Source organism: Microcaecilia unicolor, chromosome 2 (genome assembly GCF_901765095.1).
Source record: "Microcaecilia unicolor chromosome 2, aMicUni1.1, whole genome shotgun sequence".
In the NCBI taxonomy this organism is placed as follows: Eukaryota; Metazoa; Chordata; class Amphibia; order Gymnophiona; family Siphonopidae; genus Microcaecilia; species Microcaecilia unicolor.
In genome coordinates this window covers 238155480-238180770 of record NC_044032.1, presented here as the reverse complement: position 1 = coordinate 238180770, position 25291 = coordinate 238155480, and the positions used below count along the sequence as shown (strand labels likewise).

General features: G+C 49.0%; 1 protein-coding gene across 5 annotated transcripts in view; it reads left to right on the top strand.

Annotated features, from left to right (window-relative positions):
* SMARCA2 (SWI/SNF related, matrix associated, actin dependent regulator of chromatin, subfamily a, member 2) overlaps nt 1–25291 on the top strand; it is a 679721-nt gene that overhangs the window by 362607 nt on the left and 291823 nt on the right. The window lies entirely within an intron of this gene.

Genomic DNA, 25291 nt, shown 5'->3' with positions numbered 1-25291 from the left:
GGATAATCTCTTATGTTTATGTTAATGTTTAATCTTATTTAATTGACTACTTTTCAGTAGAAACCATCAGAACAGTTTACATAATTGCAAAATTAATTGAAAAATTGAAAGGCACACCAGTGTTGAATAGGACAATTAAGTAATGGAAAGTTAAGAATAAAGAGTAGAAGTCCTACAGGAGAGCCATGTTAGGTAGGCTTAAGGTCAGGGAGAGGCAAAAGAGCGCTACCAGCTATTAGCAAAAATTCCTTAGTATCTGAGCTGATATGGAAAGCTTGGATGAAAAGGTGGATTTTGAGCCCTGTTCTAAATGTGGGTTTGGAGAGCTCAGAGCGAAGGTATGTTGTTCCACAAAGAGGGGGCAGTACAGAAAATGCAGACACTTGTGTGGACTCTAAGCCAGCTTGGTGAACAGAGGGAATAAAGAGACGAAATTCCAGGCCTGAATGAAGAGTTTGCCCTATTGTGTAGGGTGTAATGAGAGAATTGAGATAAGGTGGGATATTGGTTAAAAGGATTTTAGTCTCTGCATGGTTTGTTTCCTACATTCTCTCTAGTAAGTTGCTTTAAGCAGCCATAAGGAGTGATTAGTGATGGGCGACTAAAATGATAGCGGGGATGGGACGACTTCCCTATGAAGAAAGACTAAGGAGGCTAGGGCTATTCAGCTTGGAGAAGAGACGGCTGAGGGGAGACATGATAGAGGTATATAAAATAATGAGTGGAGTGGAACAGGTGGATGTGAAGCGTCTGTTCACGCTTTCCAAAAATACTAGGACTAGGGGGCATGCGATTAAACTACAGTGTAGTAAATTTAAAACAAATCGGAGAAAATGTTTCTTCACCCAACGTGTAATTAAACTCTGGAATTCATTGCCGGAAAAATGTGGTGAAGGCAGTTAGCTTAGCAGAGTTTAAAAAGGGGTTGGACGGTTTCCTAAAGGACAAGTCCATAAACCGCTACTAAACGGACTTGGAAAAATCCAAAATCCCAGGAATAACATGTATAGAATGTTTGTACGTTTGGGAAGCTTGCCAGGTGCCCTTGGCCTGGATTGGCCGCTGTCGTGGACAAGATGCTGGGCTCGATGGACCCTTGGTCTTTTCCCAGTATGGCATTACTTATGTACTTATGGGGGGTGAGATTATAGAGGGAAGCGAGATAATCGATAAATCCAAATTCAGTCAGTTTTTGAAGAACAATTTCACTGTGGAAATGTTTTGTTTTGAGATACAATATATCAAAACTATTTGTGTAAACTATCCTAATTCCACAAATTGTAATACTTAACCAGAATGAATTTTGCAATAATGTATAAGATTATAGTTCTCCAAAAGTATTATTTGAATGATATATCCTAAGAGGGTAATTTTATAAATCATTTTCATGCATAAAACTGTTTTCTCCGAGGACAAGCAGGCTGCTTGTTCTCACTGATGGGTGACGTCCACGGCAGCCCCTCCAATCGGAAACTTCACTAGCAAAGTCCTTTGCTAGCCCTCGCGCGCCCGCGCGCACCGCGCATGCGCGGCCGTCTTCCCGCCCGAAACCGGCTCGAGCCGGCCAGTCTTCTTTTGTCCGCACTCGGTACGGTCGTGTTTTCGCCGTGTCGAGCCCCGGAAAGTCGACCTCGCGCGTCCAATTTGTTTGAACGTGTTCTTTTCCTTCGGGAAAGCTTTGTCCTAGTCGGGAAGTGCTCCGCAAACCCCCCGCCGGGTTTCGTGTAAATCCTCCCCGTACTTCCAGCTTTTTTGCCCCGGTAAGTTTTCTTTCGTCGTCGGGGTAGGCCTTTTTTCGGCCTCGGTCGAGATTTTTTCTCCCTCTAAATTTGGTGCTTCGAATTTCGCCATTTCGGCTTTTGATTTCGCCGGCGTGATTTTTCCGCCCATGACATCGAAGCCTTCCAGCGGCTTCAAGAAGTGCACCCAGTGCGCCCGGGTTATCTCGCTCACTGATCGACACTCGTCGTGTCTTCAGTGTCTGGGGGCCGAGCACCGCCCTCAGAACTGCAGTCTGTGTTCCCTGCTTCAAAGGCGGACTCAGGTAGCGAGACTAGCCCAGTGGAACGTGTTGTTCTCGGGCTCTTCGTCGGCATCGGCACCGGGATCTTCGAGTGCATCGACGTCGTCAGCGTCCAGACCATCTTTCTCGGCCGCCCCTGCATCGAGTGCATCGAGGCATCGGGCCTCTGCATCGGCGCCGAGACATCGGATAGCTGCATCGACGTCGGTGGTACCAGGACCTCGTCTGCTGATGTCGTCGGACGGTGGTGCATCGGGTGGAGTGCAGGTGAGGGCTGTCCATTCCCCTGCTGGTGGCGGTGAGCCCTCGGGTGGGTCTCCGCCTACCCTGAGGGCTCCTGCGGTACAGCCCCCCCGAGATCGACCTTCTTCAGTCTCGGCCCCGAGGAAGCGACGGGTGGATTCGACGTCCTCCTCGTCGGTGCCGGGGAGCTCCGGTGACATGCTTCGGAAGAAATCGAAGAAGCATCGACACCGGTCTCCTCCCCGTGTCGGCACCGAGAGCTCTGGGTCGCCGAGGGATTCGGCACCCAGCAGGCATCGGCACCGAGAGGACCGCTCACCCTCTGTTCAGGAGGTGTCGATGCGCTCCGCTCTGGACAGCCCGGAACAGCCTCCACGCCCGGAACAGGTACTGACGTCGACGCCTGCATCGACCTCTCAGCCTTTCTCTACAGCCGCTCTGAACGAGAGCCTCCGGGCCGTTCTCCCAGAGATTCTGGGAGAGCTGTTGCGCCCTACCCCTCCGGTACCGGCGGTGCTTGCGCCACCGGTACCGTCGAGCGTGGCGCCGGCTGGCCCATCGCCCAGGTTGAGGTCCCCGACGTCGGTACCGCGTGCGGTACCGACCGCGGCCACCTCCCAGGAAGGCTCCCCGACTACGTCGGCGGAGGGAGCTTCGCCGATGCGGGCGAGGGAGTCTACCTCTCGACGCCCCCATCGTGGACAGGGTTCCACGGAGTCGAGCAGGGCGAGGTTGCAGACACAGGTCCGTGAACTTGTGTCTGACACCGAGGGTGAGGCCTCGTGGGAGGAAGAGGAAGATCCCAGATATTTCTCTGACGAGGAGTCTGGGGGTCTTCCGTCTGATCCCACTCCCTCTCCTGAGAGACAGCTTTCTCCTCCCGAGAGTCTGTCTTTTGCCTCCTTTGTCCGGGAGATGTCTACGGCCATCCCCTTCCCGGTGGTTGTGGAGGACGAGCCCAGGGCTGAAATGTTTGAGCTCCTGGACTATCCTTCTCCACCTAAGGAAGCGTCCACTGTTCCCTTGCACCATGTCCTGAAGAAGACATTGCTTGCGAACTGGACCAAACCATTAACTAATCCCCACATTCCCAAGAAGATCGAGTCCCAGTACCGGATCCATGGGGACCCAGAGCTGATGCGCACTCAGTTGCCTCATGACTCTGGAGTTGTGGATTTGGCCCTAAAGAAGGCTAAGAGTTCTAGGGAACATGCTTCGGCGCCCCCGGGCAAGGACGCTAGAACCTTAGACTCCTTTGGGAGGAAGGCCTACCATTCCTCTATGCTCGTGTCCAAGATCCAGTCTTACCAGCTCTACACGAGCATACACATGCGGAATAATGTGCGGCAGTTGGCGGGCTTGGTTGATGCTCTTCCCCCTGAGCAAGCCAAGCCTTTTCAGGAGGTGGTCAGGCAGCTGAAGGCGTGCAGAAAATTCCTGGCCAGAGGAGTTTATGACACTTTTGATGTTGCGTCCAGGGCCGCTGCTCAAGGTGTGGTGATGCGCAGGCTCTCATGGCTGCGTGCCGCCGACCTGGAGAATAGAGTCCAGCAGCGGATTACGGACTTGCCTTGCCGGGCGGATAACATTTTTGGCGAAAAAGTCGAGCAGGTGGTAGAGTCTCTCCACCAGCGGGACACCGCATTCGACAAGTTCGCCCGCCGGCAGCCTTCAGCTTCTACCTCTACAGGTAGACGATTTTTCGGGGGAAGGAAGACTGTTCCCTATACTTCTGGCAAGCGTAGGTACAATCCTCCTTCCCGACAGCCTGCGGCCCAGGCTAAGCCCCAGCGCGCTCGCTCTCGTCAGCAGCGTGCGAATCAGCAAGGCCCCGCGGCTCCCCAGCAAAAGCAAGGGGCGAGCTTTTGACTGGCTCCAGCAGAGCATAGCCGACATCCAAGTGTCAGTGCCGGGCGACCTGCCTGTCGGAGGGAGGTTGAAAGCTTTTCACCAAAGGTGGCCTCTCATAACCTCCGATCAGTGGGTTCTCCAAATAGTCCGGCAAGGATACACCCTCAATTTGGCCTCTCAACCTCCAAATTGTCCACCGGGAGCTCAGTCCTACAGCTTCCAGCACAAGCAGGTACTTGCAGAGGAACTCTCCGCCCTTCTCAGCGCCAATGCGGTCGAGCCCGTGCCATCCGGGCAAGAAGGGCTGGGATTCTATTCCAGGTACTTCCTTGTGGAAAAGAAAACAGGGGGGATGCGTCCCATCCTAGACCTAAGGGCCCTGAACAAATATCTCGTAAAAGAAAAGTTCAGGATGCTTTCCCTGGGCACCCTTCTCCCCATGATTCAGCAAAACGATTGGCTATGCTCTCTGGACTTGAAGGATGCCTACACACACATCCCGATACTGCCAGCTCACAGACAGTATCTGCGATTTCAGCTGGGCGCACGCCACTTCCAGTACTGTGTGCTACCCTTTGGGCTCGCCTCTGCGCCCAGGGTGTTCACAAAGTGCCTAGCTGTGGTAGCAGCGGCGCTTCGCAGGCTGGGGGTGCACGTGTTCCCATATCTCGACGATTGGCTGGTGAAGAACACATCCGAGGCAGGAGCCCTGCAGTCCATGCAGATGACTATTCGCCTCCTGGAGCTACTGGGGTTTGTGATAAATTACCCAAAGTCCTATCTTCTCCCAGTGCAGAAACTCGAATTCATCGGAGCCCTGCTGGATTCTCGGACGGCTCGCGCCTATCTCCCAGAGGCGAGGGCCAACAACTTGTTGTCCCTCGTCTCGCGGGTGCGAGCGTCCCAGCAGATCACAGCTCGGCAGATGTTGAGATTGCTGGGCCACATGGCTTCCACAGTTCATGTGACTCCCATGGCCCGCCTTCACATGAGATCTGCTCAATGGACCCTAGCCTCCCAGTGGTATCAGGCCGCCGGGGGTCTAGAAGACGTGATCCACCTGTCCACGAGATTTCTCGAATCCCTGTATTGGTGGACGATTTGCTCCAATTTGACTCTGGGACGTCCCTTCCAAATTCCTCAGCCTCAAAAAGTGCTGACCACGGATGCGTCTCTCCTGGGATGGGGAGCTCATGTCGATGGGCTTCACACCCAAGGAAGGTGGTCCCTCCAAGAAAGCGATCTACAGATCAATCTTCTGGAGTTGCGAGCGATCTGGAACACTCTGAAGGCTTTCAGAGATCGGCTGTCCCACCAAATTATCCAAATTCAGACAGACAATCAGGTTGCCATGTACTATGTCAACAAGCAGGGGGGCACCGGATCTCGCCCCCTGTGTCAGGAAGCCGTCAGCATGTGGCTTTGGGCTCGCCGTCAAGGCATGGTGCTCCAAGCCACATATCTGGCAGGCGTAAACAACAGTCTGGCCGACAGGTTGAGCAGGATTATGCAACCTCACGAGTGGTCGCTCAATTCCCGTGTGGTGCGACAGATCTTCCAGGCGTGGGGCACCCCCCTGGTGGATCTCTTCGCATCTCAGGTGAACCACAAGGTCCCTCAGTTCTGTTCCAGGCTTCAGGCCCACGGCAGACTGGCGTCGGATGCCTTCCTCCTGGATTGGGGGGAAGGTCTGCTGTATGCTTATCCTCCCATTCCTCTGGTGGGGAAGACTTTGTTGAAACTCAAGCAAGACCGAGGCACCATGATTCTGATTGCTCCCTTTTGGCCGCGTCAGATCTGGTTCCCTCTTCTTCTGGAGTTATCCTCCGAAGAACCGTGGAGATTGGAGTGTTTTCCGACCCTCATCACGCAGGACGAAGGGGCTCTGCTGCATCCCAACCTCCAGTCCCTGGCTCTCACGGCCTGGATGTTGAGGGCGTAGACTTTGCCTCTTTGGGTCTGCCAGAGGGTGTCTCCCGCATCTTGCTTGCTTCCAGGAAAGACTCCACTAAGAGAAGTTACTTCTTTCATTGGAGGAGGTTTGCCGTCTGGTGTGACAGCAAGGCCCTAGATCCTCGCTCTTGTCCTACACAGACCCTGCTTGAATACCTTCTCCACTTGTCTGAGTCTGGTCTGAAGACCAACTCCGTAAGGGTTCACCTTAGTGCAATCAGTGCATACCATTACCAAGTGGAAGGTAAGCCGATCTCAGGACAGCCTTTAGTTGTTCGCTTCATGAGAGGTTTGCTTTTGTCAAAGCCCCCTGTCAAGCCTCCTACAGTGTCATGGGATCTCAATGTCGTTCTCACCCAGCTGATGAAACCTCCTTTCGAGCCACTGAATTCCTGCCATCCGAAGTACTTGACCTGGAAGGTCATTTTCTTGGTGGCAGTTACCTCGGCTCGTAGAGTCAGTGAGCTTCAGGCCCTGGTAGCCCAGGCCCCTTACACCAAATTTCATCACAACAGAGTAGTCCTCCGCACTCACCCTAAGTTTCTGCCAAAGGTTGTGTCGGAGTTCCATCTGAACCAGTCAATTGTCTTGCCAACATTCTTTCCCCGTCCTCATTCCTGCCCTGCTGAACGTCAGCTGCACACATTGGACTGCAAGAGAGCATTGGCCTTCTATCTGGAGCGGACACAGCCCCACAGACAGTCCGCCCAATTGTTTGTTTCTTTTGATCCCAACAAGAGGGGAGTGGCTGTAGGGAAACGCACCATATCCAATTGGCTAGCAGATTGCATTTCCTTCACTTACGCCCAGGCTGGGCTGGCTCTTGAGGGTCATGTCACGGCTCATAATGTTAGAGCCATGGCAGCGTCGGTAGCCCACTTGAAGTCAGCCACCATGGAGGAAATTTGCAAAGCTGCGACGTGGTCATCTGTCCACACATTCACATCTCATTACTGCCTGCAGCAGGATACCCGACGTGACAGTCGGTTCGGGCAGTCAGTTCTTCAGAACCTGTTTGGGCTTTAGGATCCAACTCCACCCCCCGAGGGCCCTGTTTGTTCTGTTCCAGGCTACACTCTCAGTTAGTTGGTAAATTTTTTAGGTCAATCTCAGTTATGTCCTCGCCGTTGCGAGGCCCAATTGACCAATGTTGTTGTTTTGAGTGAGCCTGGGGGCTAGGGATACCCCATCAGTGAGAACAAGCAGCCTGCTTGTCCTCGGAGAAAGCGAATGCTACATACCTGTAGAAGGTATTCTCCGAGGACAGCAGGCTGATTGTTCTCACCAACCCGCCCGCCTCCCCTTTGGAGTTGTGTCTTCCCTTGAACTGTATTGTCTTGCTATATACTGGACTGGCCGGCTCGAGCCGGTTTCGGGCGGGAAGACGGCCGCGCATGCGCGGTGCGCGCGGGCGCGCGAGGGCTAGCAAAGGACTTTGCTAGTGAAGTTTCCGATTGGAGGGGCTGCCGTGGACGTCACCCATCAGTGAGAACAATCAGCCTGCTGTCCTCGGAGAATACCTTCTACAGGTATGTAGCATTCGCTTTACATGCATAAGGAGCTTTTATAAAATTAGGTAATACCTAAAAGTACACATGATACATGCCGTTGCATGCTTGTACACTAGGTATGCTCAGGGGTTTAGTTTCGGTGGCACGTGGCCTTCTCGAGTTAACTTGCAAATAAAGATTTTCCATAATATACAGCTCCTGTGGTAATTTCTCCACCCCTTGGCTATTTCTTCTCCTTTTTCCTCCTTGGTGTATTCCTGCAGAGTTTGTTGCTTCTTGTTCTTTTTGAAAGAACGATGGCATATACACATGTATGTGCAAACTTGTGCAAGTAAATGCTAAAGTTCTGCTTTAGCACTATACTACAAACAGACACAAGTAAAAGCAATAGTGTGTAGTTTGAGGGTGGGGGTTGAGTGTGAGTGTAGCATGAATGGACACAGTTAAGTGCATATAAATTAGTATAATTTTTCTCCGAGGACAAGCAGGCTGCTTGTTCTCACTGATGGGTGACGTCCTCGGCAGCCCCTCCAATCGGAATCTTCCTAGCAAAGTCCTTTGCTAGCTCTCGCGCGCCCGCGCGCACCGCGCATGCGCGGCCGTCTTCCCGCCCGAAACCGGCTCGAGCCGGCCAGTCTTCTTTCGTCCGCACTCGGTACGGCTGTGTTTTTTGTCGTGTCGAGCCCCGGAGAGTCGACCTCGCGCGTCCGTGTTTTATTGACGTGTTTTTTCTTCGGAAAAGTTTTCTAGCTGTCGGGAAGTGCTCCGAAAACCCCCTTGGGTTTCATTTTCCCCTTCCCGTACTTCCAGTTTTGCCCCGGTAAGTTTTCTTTCGTCGTCGGGGTAGGCCTCTTTTCGGCCTCGGTCGAGATTTTTTCTCCATTAAAGTTTGGTGCTCCAAATTCGTCATTTCGGATTTTGACTTCGCCGGCGTGATTTTTCCGCCCATGACATCGAAGCCTTCCAGCGGCTTCAAGAAGTGCACCCAGTGCGCCCGGGTAATCTCGCTCACTGATAGGCACTCTTCGTGTCTTCAGTGTCTGGGGGCCGAGCACCGTCCCCAGAACTGTAGTCTGTGTTCCCTGTTACAGAGGCGGACTCAAGTAGCGAGATTGGCCCAGTGGAACGTTTTGTTCTCGGGCGCTTCGTCGGCATCGGCACCGGGGTCATCGTGTGCATCGACGTCATCAGCGTCCAGACCTTCATCCTTGGCTGCCAGTGCATCGAGTGCATCGAGGCATCGGCCCTCTGCATCGGCGCCGAGACATCGGATAGCTGCATCGACGTCGGTGGTACCGGGACCTCGTCTCCTGATGTCGTCGGACGGTGGTGCATCGAGTGGACTGCAGGTGAGGGCTGTCCTTTCCCCTGCTGGTGGCGGTGAGCCCTCGGGTGGGTCTCCTCCTACCCTGAGGGCTCCTGCGGTACAGCCCCCCCGAGATCGACCCTCTTCGGTCTCGGCCCCGAGGAAGCGACGGATGGATTCTACGTCCTCCTCGTCGGTGCCGGGAAGCTCCTGTGACATGCTTCGGAAGAAGTCGAAGAAGCATCGACACCGGTCCCCTTCCCGCGTCGGCACCGAGAGCTCTGGGTCGCCGAGGGAGTCGGCACCCAGCAGGCATCGGCACCGAGAGGACCGCTCACCCTCTGTTCAAGAGGTGTCGATGCGCTCCACTCTGGACAGCCCGGAACAGCCTCCACGCCCGGAACAGGTTCTGATGTCGACGCCTGCATCGACCTCCATGCCTTTCTCTGCAGCCGCTCTGAACGAGAGCCTCCGGGCCGTTCTCCCATTGATTCTGGGAGAGCTGTTGCGCCCTACCCCTCCGGTACCGGCGGTGCTTGCGCCTCCGGTACCGTCGAGCATGGCGCCGGCTGGCCCATCGCCCGGGGTGAGGTCCCCGACGTCGGTACCGCATGCGGTGCCGACTGCGGCCACCTCCCAGGAGGGCTCCCCGACTACGTCGGCGGAGGGAGCTTCGCCGATGCGGGCGAGGGAGTCTACCTCTCGACGCCCCCATCGTGGACGCGGCTCCACGGAGTCGAGCCGGGCGCGGTTGCAGACGCAGGTCCGTGAACTTGTGTCTGACACCGAGGGTGAGGCCTCGTGGGAAGAAGAAGAAGATCCCAGATATTTCTCTGACGAGGAGTCTGAGGGTCTTCCTTCTGATCCCACTCCCTCTCCTGAAAGGCAGCTTTCTCCTCCCGAGAGTCTGTCTTTTGCTTCCTTTGTCCGGGAGATGTCTACGGCCATCCCCTTCCCGGTGGTTGTGGAGGACGAGCCCAGGGCTGAAATGTTTGAGCTCCTGGACTATCCTTCTCCACCTAAGGAAGCGTCCACTGTTCCCCTGCACCATGTCCTCAAAAAGACATTGCTTGCGAACTGGACCAAGCCTTTAACTAATCCCCACATCCCCAAGAAGATCGAGTCCCAGTACCGGATCCATGGGGACCCAGAGCTGATGCGCACTCAGTTGCCTCACGACTCTGGAGTTGTGGATCTGGCCCTAAAGAAGGCTAAGAGTTCTAGGGAGCATGCTTCGGCGCCCCCGGGCAAAGACTCTAGAACCTTAGACTCCTTTGGGAGGAAGGCCTACCATTCCTCTATGCTCGTGGCCAAAATTCAGTCTTACCAGCTCTACACGAGCATACACATGCGGAATAATGTGCGACAGTTGGCGGGCTTGGTTGATGCTCTTCCCCCTGAGCAAGCCAAGCCTTTTCAGGAGGTGGTCAGGCAGCTGAAGGCGTGCAGAAAATTCCTGGCCAGAGGAGTTTATGACACTTCTGATGTTGCGTCCAGGGCCGCTGCTCAAGGTGTGGTGATGCGCAGGCTCTCATGGCTGCATGCCGCCGACCTGGAGAATAGAATCCAGCAGCGGATTGCGGACTCGCCTTGCCGTGCGGACAACATTTTTGGAGAAAAAGTCGAGCAGGTGGTAGAGTCTCTCCACCAGCGGGACACCGCATTCGACAAGTTCTCCCGCCGGCAGCCTTCAACTTCTACCTCTACAGGTAGACGATTTTTCGGGGGAAGGAAGACTGTTCCCTATACTTCTGGTAAGCGTAGGTACAATCCTCCTTCCCGACAGCCTGCGGCCCAGGCTAAGCCCCAGCGCGCTCGCTCTCGTCAGCAGCGTGCGCCTCAGCAAGGCCCCGCGGCTCCCCAGCAAAAGCAAGGGGCGAGCTTTTGACTGGCTCCAGCAGAGCATAGCCGACATCCAAGTGTCAGTGTCGGGCGACCTGCCAGTCGGAGGGAGGTTGAAAGCTTTCACCAAAGGTGGCCTCTCATAACCTCCGATCAGTGGGTTCTGCAAATAGTCCGGCAAGGATACACCCTCAATTTGGCCTCCAAACCTCCAAATTGTCCACCGGGAGCTCAGTCTTACAGCTTCCAGCACAAGCAGGTACTTGCAGAGGAACTCTCCGCCCTTCTCAGCGCCAATGCGGTCGAGCCCGTGCCATCCGGGCAAGAAGGGCTGGGATTCTATTCCAGGTACTTCCTTGTGGAAAAGAAAACAGGGGGGATGCGTCCCATCCTAGACCTAAGGGCCCTGAACAAATATCTCGTAAAAGAAAAGTTCAGGATGCTTTCCCTGGGCACCCTTCTCCCCATGATTCAGCAAAACGATTGGCTATGCTCTCTGGACTTGAAGGATGCCTACACACACATCCCGATACTGCCAGCTCACAGACAGTATCTGCGATTTCAGTTGGGCACCCGCCACTTCCAGTACTGTGTGCTACCCTTTGGGCTCGCCTCTGCGCCCAGAGTATTCACAAAGTGCCTAGCTGTGGTAGCAGCGGCACTTCGCAGGCTGGGAGTGCACGTGTTCCCATATCTCGACGATTGGCTGGTGAAGAACACGTCTGAGGAGGGAGCCCTGCAGTCCATGCAGATGACTATTCGCCTCCTGGAGCTACTGGGGTTTGTAATAAATTACCCAAAGTCCCATCTTCTCCCAGTGCAGACACTCGAATTCATAGGAGCCCTGCTGGATTCTCGGACGGCTCGCGCCTATCTCCCAGAGACAAGGGCCAACAACTTGTTGTCCCTCGTCTCGCGGGTGCGAGCGTCCCAGCAGATCACAGCTCGGCAGATGTTGAGATTGCTGGGCCACATGGCCTCCACAGTTCATGTGACTCCCATGGCCCGTCTTCACATGAGATCTGCTCAATGGACCCTAGCCTCCCAGTGGTATCAGGCTGCTGGGGGTCTAGAAGACGTGATCCACCTGTCCACGAGTTTTCTCGAATCCCTGTATTGGTGGACAATCTGGTCCAATTTGACTCTGGGACGTCCTTTCCAAATTCCTCAGCCACAAAAAGTGCTGACAACGGATGCGTCTCTCCTGGGATGGGGAGCTCATGTCGATGGGCTTCACACCCAAGGAAGCTGGTCCCTCCAGGAACGCGGTCTACAGATCAATCTCCTGGAGTTGCGAGCGATCTGGAACGCTCTGAAGGCTTTCAGAGATCGGCTGTCCCATCAAATTATCCAAATTCAGACAGACAACCAGGTTGCCATGTACTATGTCAACAAGCAGGGGGGCACCGGATCTCGCCCCCTGTGTCAGGAAGCCGTCAGCATGTGGCTTTGGGCTCGCCGTCTCGGCATGGTTCTCCAAGCCACATATCTGGCAGGCGTAAACAACGGTCTGGCCGACAGACTGAGCCGGATTATGCAACCTCACGAGTGGTCGCTCAACTCCAGAGTGGTGCGCCAGATCTTCCAAGCGTGGGGCACCCCCTTGGTGGATCTCTTCGCATCTCGAGTGAACCACAAAGTCCCTCAGTTCTGTTCCAGGCTTCAGGCCCCCGGCAGACTGGCATCGGATGCCTTCCTCCTGGATTGGGGGGAGGGCCTGCTGTATGCTTATCCTCCCATTCCTCTGGTGGGAAAGACTTTGTTGAAACTCAAGCAAGACCGAGGCACCATGATTCTGATTGCTCCTTTTTGGCCGCGTCAGATCTGGTTCCCTCTTCTTCTGGAGTTATCCTCCGAAGAACCGTGGAGATTGGAGTGTTTTCCGACCCTCATCACGCAGAACAAAGGGGCTCTTCTGCATCCCAGCCTCCGGTCCCTGGCTCTCACGGCCTGGATGTTGAGAGCGTAGACTTTGCCTCTTTGGGTCTGTCAGAGGGTGTCTCCCGCGTCTTGCTTGCTTCCAGGAAAGATTCCACCAAGAGGAGTTACTTCTTTCTGTGGAGGAGGTTTGCCGTCTGGTGTGACAGCAAGGCCCTAGCTCCTCGCTCTTGTCCTACACAGACCCTGCTTGAATACCTTCTGCACTTGTCTGAGTCTGGTCTCAAGACCAACTCTGTAAGGGTTCACCTTAGCGCAATCAGTGCATACCATTACCATGTGGAAGGTAAGCCGATCTCAGGACAGCCTTTAGTTGTTCGCTTCATGAGAGGTTTGCTTTTGTCAAAGCCCCCTGTCAAGCCTCCTACAGTGTCATGGGATCTCAATGTCGTTCTCACCCAGCTGATGAAATCTCCTTTTGAGCCACTGAATTCCTGCCATCTGAAGTACTTGACCTGGAAGGTCATTTTCTTGGTGGCAGTTACTTCAGCTCGTAGGGTCAGTGAGCTTCAGGCCCTGGTAGCCCAGGCCCCTTACACCAAATTTCATCATAACAGAGTAGTCCTCCGCACTCACCCTAAGTTCTTGCCAAAGGTTGTGTCGGAGTTCCATCTGAACCAGTCAATTGTCTTGCCAACATTCTTTCCCCGTCCTCATTCCTGCCCTGCTGAACGTCAGCTGCACACATTGGACTGCAAGAGAGCATTGGCCTTCTATCTGGAGCGGACACAGCCCAACAGACAGTCCGCCCAATTGTTTGTTTCTTTTGATCCCAATAGGAGGGGAGTGGCTGTAGGGAAACGCACCATATCCAATTGGCTAGCAGATTGCATTTCCTTCACTTACGCCCAGGCGGGGCTGGCTCTTGAGGGTCATGTCACGGCTCATAATGTTAGAGCCATGGCTGCGTCGGTAGCCCACTTGAAGTCAGCCTCCATTGAAGAAATTTGCAAAGCTGCGACGTGGTCATCTGTCCACACATTCACATCGCATTACTGCCTGCAGCAGGATACCCGACGCGACAGTCGGTTCGGGCAGTCAGTTCTTCAGAACCTGTTTGGGCTTTAGGATCCAACTCCACCCCCCGAGGGCCCTGTTTGTTCTGTTCCAGGCTGCACTCTCAGTTAGTTGGTAAATTTTTTAGGTCAATCTCAGTTATGTCCTCGCCGTTGCGAGGCCCAATTGACCTTGGTTGTTGTTTTGAGTGAGCCTGGGGGCTAGGGATACCCCATCAGTGAGAACAAGCAGCCTGCTTGTCCTCGGAGAAAGCGAATGCTACATACCTGTAGAAGGTATTCTCCGAGGACAGCAGGCTGATTGTTCTCACAAACCCGCCCGCCTCCCCTTTGGAGTTGAGTCTTCCCTTGAAGTGTATTGTCTTGCTACATACTGGACTGGCCGGCTCGAGCCGGTTTCGGGCGGGAAGACGGCCGCGCATGCGCGGTGCGGGCGGGCGCGCGAGAGCTAGCAAAGGACTTTGCTAGGAAGATTCCGATTGGAGGGGCTGCCGAGGACGTCACCCATCAGTGAGAACAATCAGCCTGCTGTCCTCGGAGAATACCTTCTACAGGTATGTAGCATTCGCTATACATATGATTCAAGAACAGCTCTATCGCTAGCATAAGTGCTCATGCCTAAATTATAGGCATGTGTATCACCTGTTATGCTAGTATTCTGTAATAGCAACATAGGCACTCTCTTACAGAATTGCCTTCTAGGAGGGTAATTTTTAATTGGGCCAGTAGGCATCTACTGGCCAAGTCCTTATCCAGTCAAGGCCTCCACCCGTTCATCTATGCAGACGATGTCACAATTTATATCCCCTTCAGACACGATCTGTCAGAAATCACCAATGAAATAGTGTGGTCTGGACTCCTGGGCAAATTCATTTCAACTGAAACTGAACACGGAAAAAACACTGCCTCATCCTCTCAACCCAATACAATAATTACAAACCCACAACCATAAACACCCCAGACCACACCCTCCATATTTCAGATAGCATCAAAATACTTGGTGTTACAATTGACCGCAATCTTACACTTGAGAGCCAAGTAAACTCCACTATAAAGAAAATGTTTCACTCAATGTGGAAACTCAAATGTGTAAAACCTTTCTTCCAGAGGGAAATATTCCGTAACCTAATACAATCAATGATACTGGAAAAGCAAGATGGCGACGTGATGAGAACACGGAAAACGGCTCCTCTCCTGACTTCCTTAATTCTAAAAAAGAAATTTTTTTCCTTGTTCATATGCCAAAATGAAGGGGTCGGCAGCGTGTGAGCCCCGCCACACCTGCTAGACCATCTGGTCCGATGGACCGTTTCTTGGCACCAGGAGGTTACCTCGCTGCTGGATGGAGTGGTGGGAGGTGTCCCGCTCCCCCAGCTTGAGGCTGAGATCACATTCAGCTTCGACGAGCGGAGACCGCCAATAATGCCAGCGTTGCAGCAGGAGCAGGAAACCCCTAGCGGTTTTGACCCAGGAGTGTTCCCTGCAGCGGGGTCAGTTAGCAGTCTGGATCTGCTGGAAACATCAATCAGTGAGAAGATAGTGGAGGGAGCCAGTGTTCGGTCCGGCTTAGAAGCAGAAGGTGGAACACAACTATCTGAAACTATTGAAGAGCTAACTTTGCCTAGTAAGTCATTTTTGCCTACAAAACCAGAAATAATAACCCTAGAATCGATTTAGGAGGCTCTTATGGGCCTAGAGAAATCTTTTTCTCAGAAACTAATAATGGTGACTCAAGTTTCAAAATTCCGCTTAGAGACGATAACGAATCTGGAAACAAGAACTGAAAACATTGAAAAAACTATACAGCTGAATAATGAAAATGTGAAATCCCTTCAACAAATACAATCCAGCTTAATTAAGGAAAATGCACAATTACATCTTAAAATTGAAAATGTGGAAAATCAGCTAAGGGCCAAAACTCTTAGACTGATTAATTTCCCAAAGGTTTTATCTGTTGCTCCCTTAATAACATTTAAGAAATATTTATCTGAAATTTTAAAGATTCCAGAACAAGCCTTTCCACCTGTTTCAAAAATATACTATTTACCACCATATAAGAAGGGGAAAAAAGACGATCAAAATGGAGGAGCAGAACTTTCATTTGATATACTTAATTTAACCCAGATAATACAAGAAGATGAGAAGGCGAAACCAGCAACATTAATAGTGACATTTGTATTAGAACCTGACTGAGATTGGGTTCTGAAGCAATTTGTTCATCATAGAGATGAACTCTTTATGAATAATAAGATAAGAATATTTCCAGATATTGCCAGAACAACCCAAAAGAGACGTCAATTGTTTTTAAAATTACGTCCTAGGGTATTACAACTGGGTGGTTTATTTTGGTTAAATTTCCCATGTAAATGTGTTTTGAAAATTAATTCAGTTAGATATATTTTTTATGATCCAACACATTTAACCTCTTTTCTAGATTCTAAAGTTGCCACCACCCCTAAGCAACAACCTGTAACACTATCTACATCTACTCTGTAATAATTATTGATTTGGTGTCTTAAACCTCTCTTTAATTTCCTATTGATTTAATAGCAATCACATTTAATGGAATTTTACCTTGCTTTCTCCCCTGTTTGTGGACTAGAAATGGAGATAGAAATAATATAGACAAAAGTATATTTGTTTTCATTTTCCTGTATGTAACTGAATTGTTTGTTTCATACCATTTTTGCATATCAAGAGTTTCTTGACAAAATTGTTACTATTTCATAAAAATAAAGGAAAAAAAAACAATCAATGGTACTTAGCCATGCAGACTATTGCAATGGAATTTATGCGGGATGTAAAGAACAACTCACAAAGAAACTCCAGACAGCCCAAAACATAGCAGCCAGGCTGATACTCGATAAAACATGATTCAAAAGTGCCAAACCCCTTTGAGAGAAACTGCATTGGCTCCCAATGAAAGAGCGCATCGCCTTCAAAATCTGTGTCTTGGGCCACAAGATTATCTAGGTGAAGTCCCAGGATACATGATTGACCTGATAGATCTACCAACCAGGAACAGAACTGGATCATCATGTACATACCTGAATCTCCACTACCCTAGCTGCAAAGGACTCAAATACAAAACAACCTATGCTTCCAACTTCTCCTATATAAGCATGCAACTATGGAACGCTCTGCCAAAAGCTGTGAAAACAATCTACGACCATCTAAACTTCAGGAAATCACTGAAAACCTACTTGTTCAGAAAGGTGTACCCTACTGACCCAACATAAGTGCCTCAACTCTGCAACACAGCAAAACCAAAGATCGTATTGGACACTATATAACCCTCCCTATCTTCGACCCTTAATGTGCCTGAAACATACCTACCTTATTCGACCCTAACATCACATTTTATTTGTTCCTTTACAGGACTTGGCGAATGCCTTTACGGTACTATATAAGCCACATTGAGCCTGCAAATAGGTGGGAAAATGTGGGATACAAATGTAACAAATAAATAATTAGGCCTATGTGGGCCTGATATTCAACAGACAACATGTTTGCTGTCAACCGCTGGCATTAAACCCAGATATTCAATGCTGGGCCATTTCCAGCGACCAGCATTGTATATTGGGGTTTATTTTGGCCACTAAAAAGTTAACTGGCTATGCCTTTATTCAGCGCTAACCGGTTAACTTTTTATTGGTAAAAGATAGGCCTGCTATTTAAGTGGCCTACTCTGACTGCTCAACATGGCCGGTTTGGTGCAGAATATCCACGCCTAACCGGTAGTGTTGTGCGATATAGCCGGTTAGCAGTTAGCCGCTAACTGGGATATTCAGCAGGAGATGATTGGTTATCTCCCACTGAATATCCATGGTTAGGTGCTTCTATTTAATTGGCCAGGACTGATTCCTGGCCGGTTAAAAAGTTTTGAATATCATGGGGAAGGGTGGCCTTTATAAAATACTAGCGTCAGTTGTAGAAATCATTCCTACATTGCAAGTGTGAATGTTTACATATGCATGTAGCCACATTTGCACAAAAATGGCTTTTAAGGGGTAATTTTATAAATATACATTAACATTATTGTCTGCTCTAGGCATAATATCTACACCTTCAGTTCAGGTGTTATTTCTGCAGGTGATTTCTGCCTGTGTGTCTTTATAAAGTTGGTAAAAAAAATAGTTGCCTGTTAACCTAGGTTTCCTATTATAGAATTACCCTCTAAAAGAATAATCTTATGTAAAAGACAATTGGGCACCTGTATCGGGCATGTTTAAAAAGACTGACACCTATGTGTCTTATTTTATTTTTAAGAAATTTACAATTTTAATACAAGAACACATCTTGATACAGAAAAGATCATTATTACTGTCCCAAAAATAACATTTAAGGAAATATGCACCGTTTATAAATCTTTAGTCCACAATAAGGGAGGCATCACAATATCTGTGGTTATATAAAGAATAACTTTACCATAAAGAAATACGAGGCTAGAAAGGAGATTCCAGGATTACTTAATTATTAGATTACGAAGTCAATGTCATTGCTACTCTTGGTTGTGTTGAAGGGGTCACAGCTAACTTGGAATCCAAAAAATCACTCAGTTGTTTAGGAACAAAAAAAACATTTAACTGAGTTTAGTTTCAACACACATTTACAGGGGAAATTCAACCAGAAAAGACTGCCCAATTGTATTACTCTTGGGCAAAGTTTAAGAAACTCTTGACGCCTCTTTTGGGTTGCTTTAGAGACATCCGGAAACATTCTGACTTTACAATTCAGAAAAGACTGATATCTATGAAGAAAAAATTGTTTCAATATCCAATCTCTGTCCGGTTGCAGTACGAATGTCACTATAAGTGTTGCTGGGATTACACCCAAGTTATCATCTTCTAATATCTATGTTAAATTCAGGTTCAACGTCTCAAGGGGTACGTCAGTTCCTTCAGCTAATTGATCAGTTTCCCACCTAGGTGTCTTTATAAAATACTTTTAAAATTTCTGCAGAAATTGCAGGTATAATGAACCTAAGCACATTTGCACTAGCTCAAGAGCAGGTGAAACTGTATGCACGTACAATAAACATGATCATGCGTAAATCAAGACTCTGCATGCACTCTGCTCAAACTCCATCCCAAACACTTCTGCACCAGAGTCCTGTTACAAGTACTTGCAGGGTAATTTTATGTGGCTGTAGTCACAGCAACCATTCTGACTGTGGACATGGAATGGGGATCACGCCTATCCTGATTAGCCACTAGACCATTGGGGAGGTAAGGTAGGCCCAGGGGGTTCTGCTGCCATGGCCTATGGGTGAGTTTGGGAGGGGGCTTCTTATTTTTGAGGGGGTTATGGGAGCTTTTTTAATTCGGGGTGGGGGGGGGGGAGAGCCACGGGCCATAGAATAAAAAATTTCAGTTTGTCTGAAAATGGACTTGCATTTTCAGCGAAACCAAAAAAAAAAAAAAAGTCCAATGTGGATTTTGGGCCAGTTTCAATTCTGAAACTGGAACAAATTTATTCAGCTTCTAATCTCTTTCCTTCTTTGGTTTCTGATGAGTGCTTCTCTGCCTCAGGCTCTTTGGCGCATAGTATCTGAAGCCATCACTTGACTGCCATAGGATTACTTTGTACCTTAAGTTCTGATCTCATAAATGTATTTCATCATAAGCATGTCAGATTACTTTGGGATCTATACAGTGCATAGATATTATCTGTTATCAGTATCTTGAACATTTCACTGTTTAGTGCCTTTTCATATCAGTAACTTGGAAGTACTTGATAAAAGGTGGGAAAATGTGGGATACAAATGCAATAAATAAATAAATCCCGTATATACTCCTTGTAGCAAAATGACCTTAGCATTGCAGTATATCATTGTTACCTATTTTCTGGTATGTGAAGAATTCTCTTGAATTATTGTATTTACAGTAGCATTACTTCTGGAATTCCTTTGTTGGAGCTTTGGTTCATTGAAAGGCTTCAGTTTGGACTTTCTTTACTCTTCTTAGCCATGGCAATATCTTTATACACTTTTTTTTAACCTCACAACTCCTTGCTAGCAGTGTGTTTGTCTTCATGGTGACCTTAGTAGTTTAAAAGTTCCTCTATGTCAGCAGTATAATTATCTAACTGAAACACATTTACTGTTTTCTGAGCTCTTAGATTTTTGAGATGCCTTGATTAAAGAACACTTACCTTGTATTTGGACTCTTGAAGAGTGCCTTATTTCAAGTGTGTCTTTTGCTCTCTGTTTTAAGATCATTTTATTGCCTTAGGACTTCTTAGCATCTTATGAGTACTTCAGCGGCTCAGATAATTCAGCACAATAGTATGTGAAGTATATTCTGATCTTTCAAGACTTGTTTGATTCTTAAATAGTGTTTTGCTGTCTTTGAAGATGCCATGTAATTCTTTAGGGTTAAGGTTATGGATTTGATATACCACATTTCTGTTTGCATTTATTATATGTGGGTACTTTCTCTGAACCTTGTGGGCTCATAGAGATAGATGGTGCATCAGTGTTTTTACGGATTTATGGCTTTAGGAGGTTATTCTATAAATTATGTGCTTACGTATAGACGCACGTTCTATAAAAGAAAGTAGGTGTCTACATTCCTTTATAGAATACTAGTGCAACCAGGTGTTTACGCACAATGAGTTTAGGTGCAAGCACTTACACCAGTCATAGAGCTTTCATAAATGTGTGTGCCTATGTTCTGCTCACCTGCAGACTATGTAATTACAGAATAGTACTTAGATGTTCTTTTGGCATATACGCTCATATATGCCATTATTCTTTTTTTTTTTTTTTTTTTTTTTTAATGTTTTTATTATGAAGAGAAACAAACCATACAAGAGTATAAGGAAAGCACACATTACCAAAGGTACAGACAGCAAAATCAATTTCCATATTCCAAATACACAAATGCAAAACTGTGGTATACATTGGTAAATACCTCTTACTGTAAACAAACCTAACCAGAATGCTCTGCTTGTGTGCACTCCTTCCCGTTTGCGGACCAGGTACCTGTCCTGAGACTGAAACAGGCTGCCTCTCCTCTTCTTTTTTTGTGTTTATCCCTCCCCCTTCCAGGAACCCACCCTCCCTCCCTTCCCTCCCCCCCTGCCCTTGTCCCTCCCCCCCTACCTATCCCCCTCTCCTCGGATCTGGTACTAGATCTACTAGATCTACTAGAATTGTGCAATGTTAGTAACGATGCTCCAATTAGTGAGCGAGTAATGTGCGAGCACGATAGAGTGGGTGTCTATGATATCAGCATCCTCCATTTCCTCCATAATTCTACATAGCCAGCATCCCTTACACGATGTATATCCGTATCCATGTCCCCCTGTTCCCATCCTGCCATCTGTGTCATGCTAGCCTGCCATTTAGCTAGAGGGGGCGGTGTTGCGTCAATCCAGTGTTGTAAAATAACTCTTTTTGCTAGCACTAAAGCCAGAAGGACAAACTTACATTGAGATGCCGATAACCCCTGTTCCACAAGGTCGGCATCAGAGCCTAACATTAATATGTCATAGGACCATTCTAATTGAGCCTGAAGAGTTCCCTCCAGCCGCGCCAGCACACCCTTCCAAAAATCTCGCAGCACCCAACATTCTAAAAAATGATGTATGATTGTACCTTTGCCCCTGTGGCATTTCACACAACCATCTGAATCCCAGAGACCCAGCCTCTTGCCCTTGCATCTGGTGACATAGGCAATATGGAGAATTTTAAATTGTGTTTCATGGAGTCCCACATTGGGTGTGATTTTGAAAGCCAAATAGAAACACCTGGAGAGTGCCCGCTCTGATATCTCCTTCCCTATAAGTGCGCTCCATTGCTGTGCCAACTGAACATAGAAAGGCACTGGGCGCCAAGCCAACCCCAACCCATACCAGTAAGACAACCTATTAGTTTCTGACGGGAGTTGCATAAATTCCTTGTCTAGCTTAGTAAAAGTCGGATACACATTGCCTGGACTTTTCAAAGAATGCATATAATGGACAAGTTGCAGGTGAGAGAAAGTTAACTGTGAAGGCAGCCCCCACCTAGATTGACACACCGAGAAGGAAGGAGGTCCACCATCTCCCACTTCTATGAACTGACCTACATACCGGCACCCCAATTGAACCCATTTTGACATGTGCGATTTCCCCTGCCCTGCAGGAAACCTAGGATTATTCTGCACCTCTAGGAAGGGAGAGGGTCCTCCCGCCCCACCTACCCTCCCCCTCCACCACTGCCAAGCCAAACGTAGCGGCCTCATAAGCGGAGATATCTTAACAGATGCTCCTAAATTATGGAGAACCGAAAAAAACGAAAACGGCGCAGCCTCATTCTCCCACACGTCTTCAGAGGCAAACACTCGTACCCCCGTGTGCATTTCATGTATCCATCTCATTAATGATGCAACATTATAGAGCCGAAGGTCCGGTAGCTTGACCCCTCCCTCTTTTCTAGTCCTTGTTAACTTATGATACCCAATACGCGCTCTCCTGTGACCCCAAATAAAGGAAGAAATTACTCCCCGGAATGTACTTTCATCCCTGCTCTTGATCCATAGAGGCATCATCTGAAGCGGATACAAAACCTTAGGAAAGAGCACCATCTTCACCAGTGCCACTCTGCCTAGAAAAGATATAGGATAATCCCTCCACCTACCACATAATTGGCGAATAGCCTCCAGCCTATCGGTAACGTTTCTTCTATACATTAAGTTGAAATCCAGGTTTAAGTATACTCCCAGATACTTCAAGGTTCCTGTAGACCACGCAAGAGGGAAGTTTGAAATCTGCCTGCAAGCACAATCTGAAGATAGTGCCATCGCCTCTGACTTTTCGAAGTTGATCTGAAGTCCGAAAAAGACCCAAATTGCTTTATTAAATCAATAAGTAGGGGAAGGCCCTTAGACGCACAGCCCAGAAAAATGAGCATGTCGTCTGCAAAGAGGTTGACCTTATAAACTTGTTTCCCCACTTGGATCCCCTGTAATGCTCCTAACTGCCGAATTTTACAGGCCAGTGGCTCAAGAGCTAAAACAAAAAGCATAGGTGACGAGGACAGCCCTGTCTGGCCCCCTTTCCAGGGCAAATGATTGAGACAAGATACCATTGATCAAAATCTGGGCTGTAGGCCTGCTATAGAGAGCACGCACTCCGGATAAGAATTCCCCAAAGATGCCAAACTGCGGTAGGATCCAAAACAAATGATCCCACAGTATTTTATCAAATGCTTTCTCCGCATCTAGACTTGCAATAATGACATCTCCAGGTTTCCCTCCCGTATTCTTCATGACACTCAGTGCCCTCAGGATGTTCGTAGATGCATATCTACCAGGGACAAAACCAGTCTGATCGCTATGAATCAATGAGGGAAGAACTCGTCCCAGTCTAGCGGCCAGGATGCTGGCAAACATCTTAATATCTTGATTTAAAAGAGAAATTGGCCTATATGACCCCAGCTGCTCTTTGTCCCGTCCTGGCTTGGGTAACACTACTATAGTGGCATGAGTCAGGTCACCCACTGCTTGCCCTGGTGACATCAGCGCCTGCCCTAAGTCTCTGAAAGGACCCATCATATATTCCCCCAAAATCTTATAGAATTCGGGTCCCAGCCCATCTGGCCCAGGAGCCTTCGCTAGTTTAAGTCTCTTAAGGGCGACTTGAATTTCCTCTCCCTGGATGGGTGCATTCAGAGCAGCTAGGTGATCCGGAGCCAAGAATGGGAGGTGCAGACCCTTAAAAAACTCCTCACGCTGGGCTGCGTTGCAAGCTCCCGCATCATACAGCGATTGATAGAAGTCCACAAATGCCGCTTGAATTTCTGCTTCAATTTCGCACACCCTTCCTGTCCTCATCTTGATACGAGAGATTACTTGCTTCGCAGGCCTATTGCGTACTAAGCTTGCTAACAGCTTCCCCGCCTTATTTCCCCATCTATGAAGCTTGTGTTTGTAAAGTTGAATATCCCTCATGGCTCTTTGGTGCAAAATGAAGTTAATTTTGTCTTTTAAGTCTTGAAAGCTATCTCTCGACGCCTGGTCCCCTCTTAGAGCCGCAACCCGAGCATTCTGTAGTTGTTTAAGCTTAGAGAGGAGCTCCCCATCCTGTTGTTTCCTCATTCGGGAAGTGTATTCTATGATTTTACCCCTCATTACTGCTTTCCCCGCTTCCCAAAATACTACGGGGTCCGTATCTTGCGGATTATTGTCCACCAAATAATTCTGCCACTCTTTAATTAGAAAGGGCCTAAACTCTTTGTCCAAATACAACGTAGGATTCATTCTCCATCCGGACACTACCCTTCCCTTTAAACTACCTAGGTCAGCCCATACCATACTGTGATCAGATACTGCCTCCGCCTCAATGTCTACCTTGCGAGTTTGTGAGAAAAGGGAAGGAGATATCAGTAAGTAGTCCAATCGCGCCCGGACTCCATGCACATGAGAGTAAAAAGTATAGTTCCTATCATCCGGATGCATGGCTCTCCATATGTCCACCAATCCCAGCTCATTTTGCAGTATTCCCACCCCCTTCCCATCGAAATCCTTGGGTCTTTTCTTTGGGGGGTTACAATCCACTAGAGGGTCTGCTGTAATATTGAAATCTCCCCCCACTATCAGTTGATAATCACTAACTGTAACCAGAGCCGCCAGTAGAGAAGCAAAGAATTTCTGTGAGTAAACATTGGGCGCATACACCGAACACAGAGCTACTTTGCTACCTTGAAGAACACCTGCCCAAATAACAAACCTCCCTTCTGGGTCTTGTATGATCTGGTGTCGGCTGGAGTCTAAACCTTTATCAATGAGTATAGCCACCCCCCTTTGCTGGCTATTGAAGGATGCAGACACCAGTTCTCCGACCCACCTCTGTTTTAATTTTAAATGCTCCGAGGACGATAAGTGTGTTTCCTGTACTAATAATACGTCCACTTTCATATGTTTACTATATTGGAGGATTTTAGATCTTTTGATAGGCGAATGAATGCCGTCTACATTCAATGTAGCCACCCTTAAGCTAGTCATTTGGCCCCACCCATCGTGCCATTGCAATAATAGATCTGTCCACCTGTCCCCCTGGCGGCTCCCAGCTGACCGCCTCAGGAACACTTGCTAGCAACATCATTACAAAAATTGTCTCCCCCGCACTCCTCACTCCATACTGCTCAGGTTCAGTATCGTTCAGCACCAATTCCGCTTGTTCCCTTCCCTTTTCCATCCCCTTATTTCCACTGACATTACAATGATAACCCTTCAACCATCTCCCCTCTTCCCTCATGTCCCCTCCCACGACTTTCCCCTCATACTCTCCCTCCCCCCTATCCCTCCCTCCCCCCTCCCCCTCCAGTCTCTCCTCCTCCTCCTTCATCCACCCACGCATCCAACCCCCCTTGCACACTTGCCCCCCTTTCGCTCCCCCTTCACACTCATCCTCTGTCCCACCCAGCCCCCTTATGGATACCCACTAACACAGTGCCCCCGCCCCCTCCCCCCCCACAGCACCTCAGTTAAATCAATTTTCCGCCTGACATTGGTTTATAATCGTTTTTGGTTTCCCCCCCACAGGTTATAAGAACAACAGATTAATTAACAAATCATTAAACAGCATATCCCCAACATGCCTAACTGAACTGCACTGCACAGCG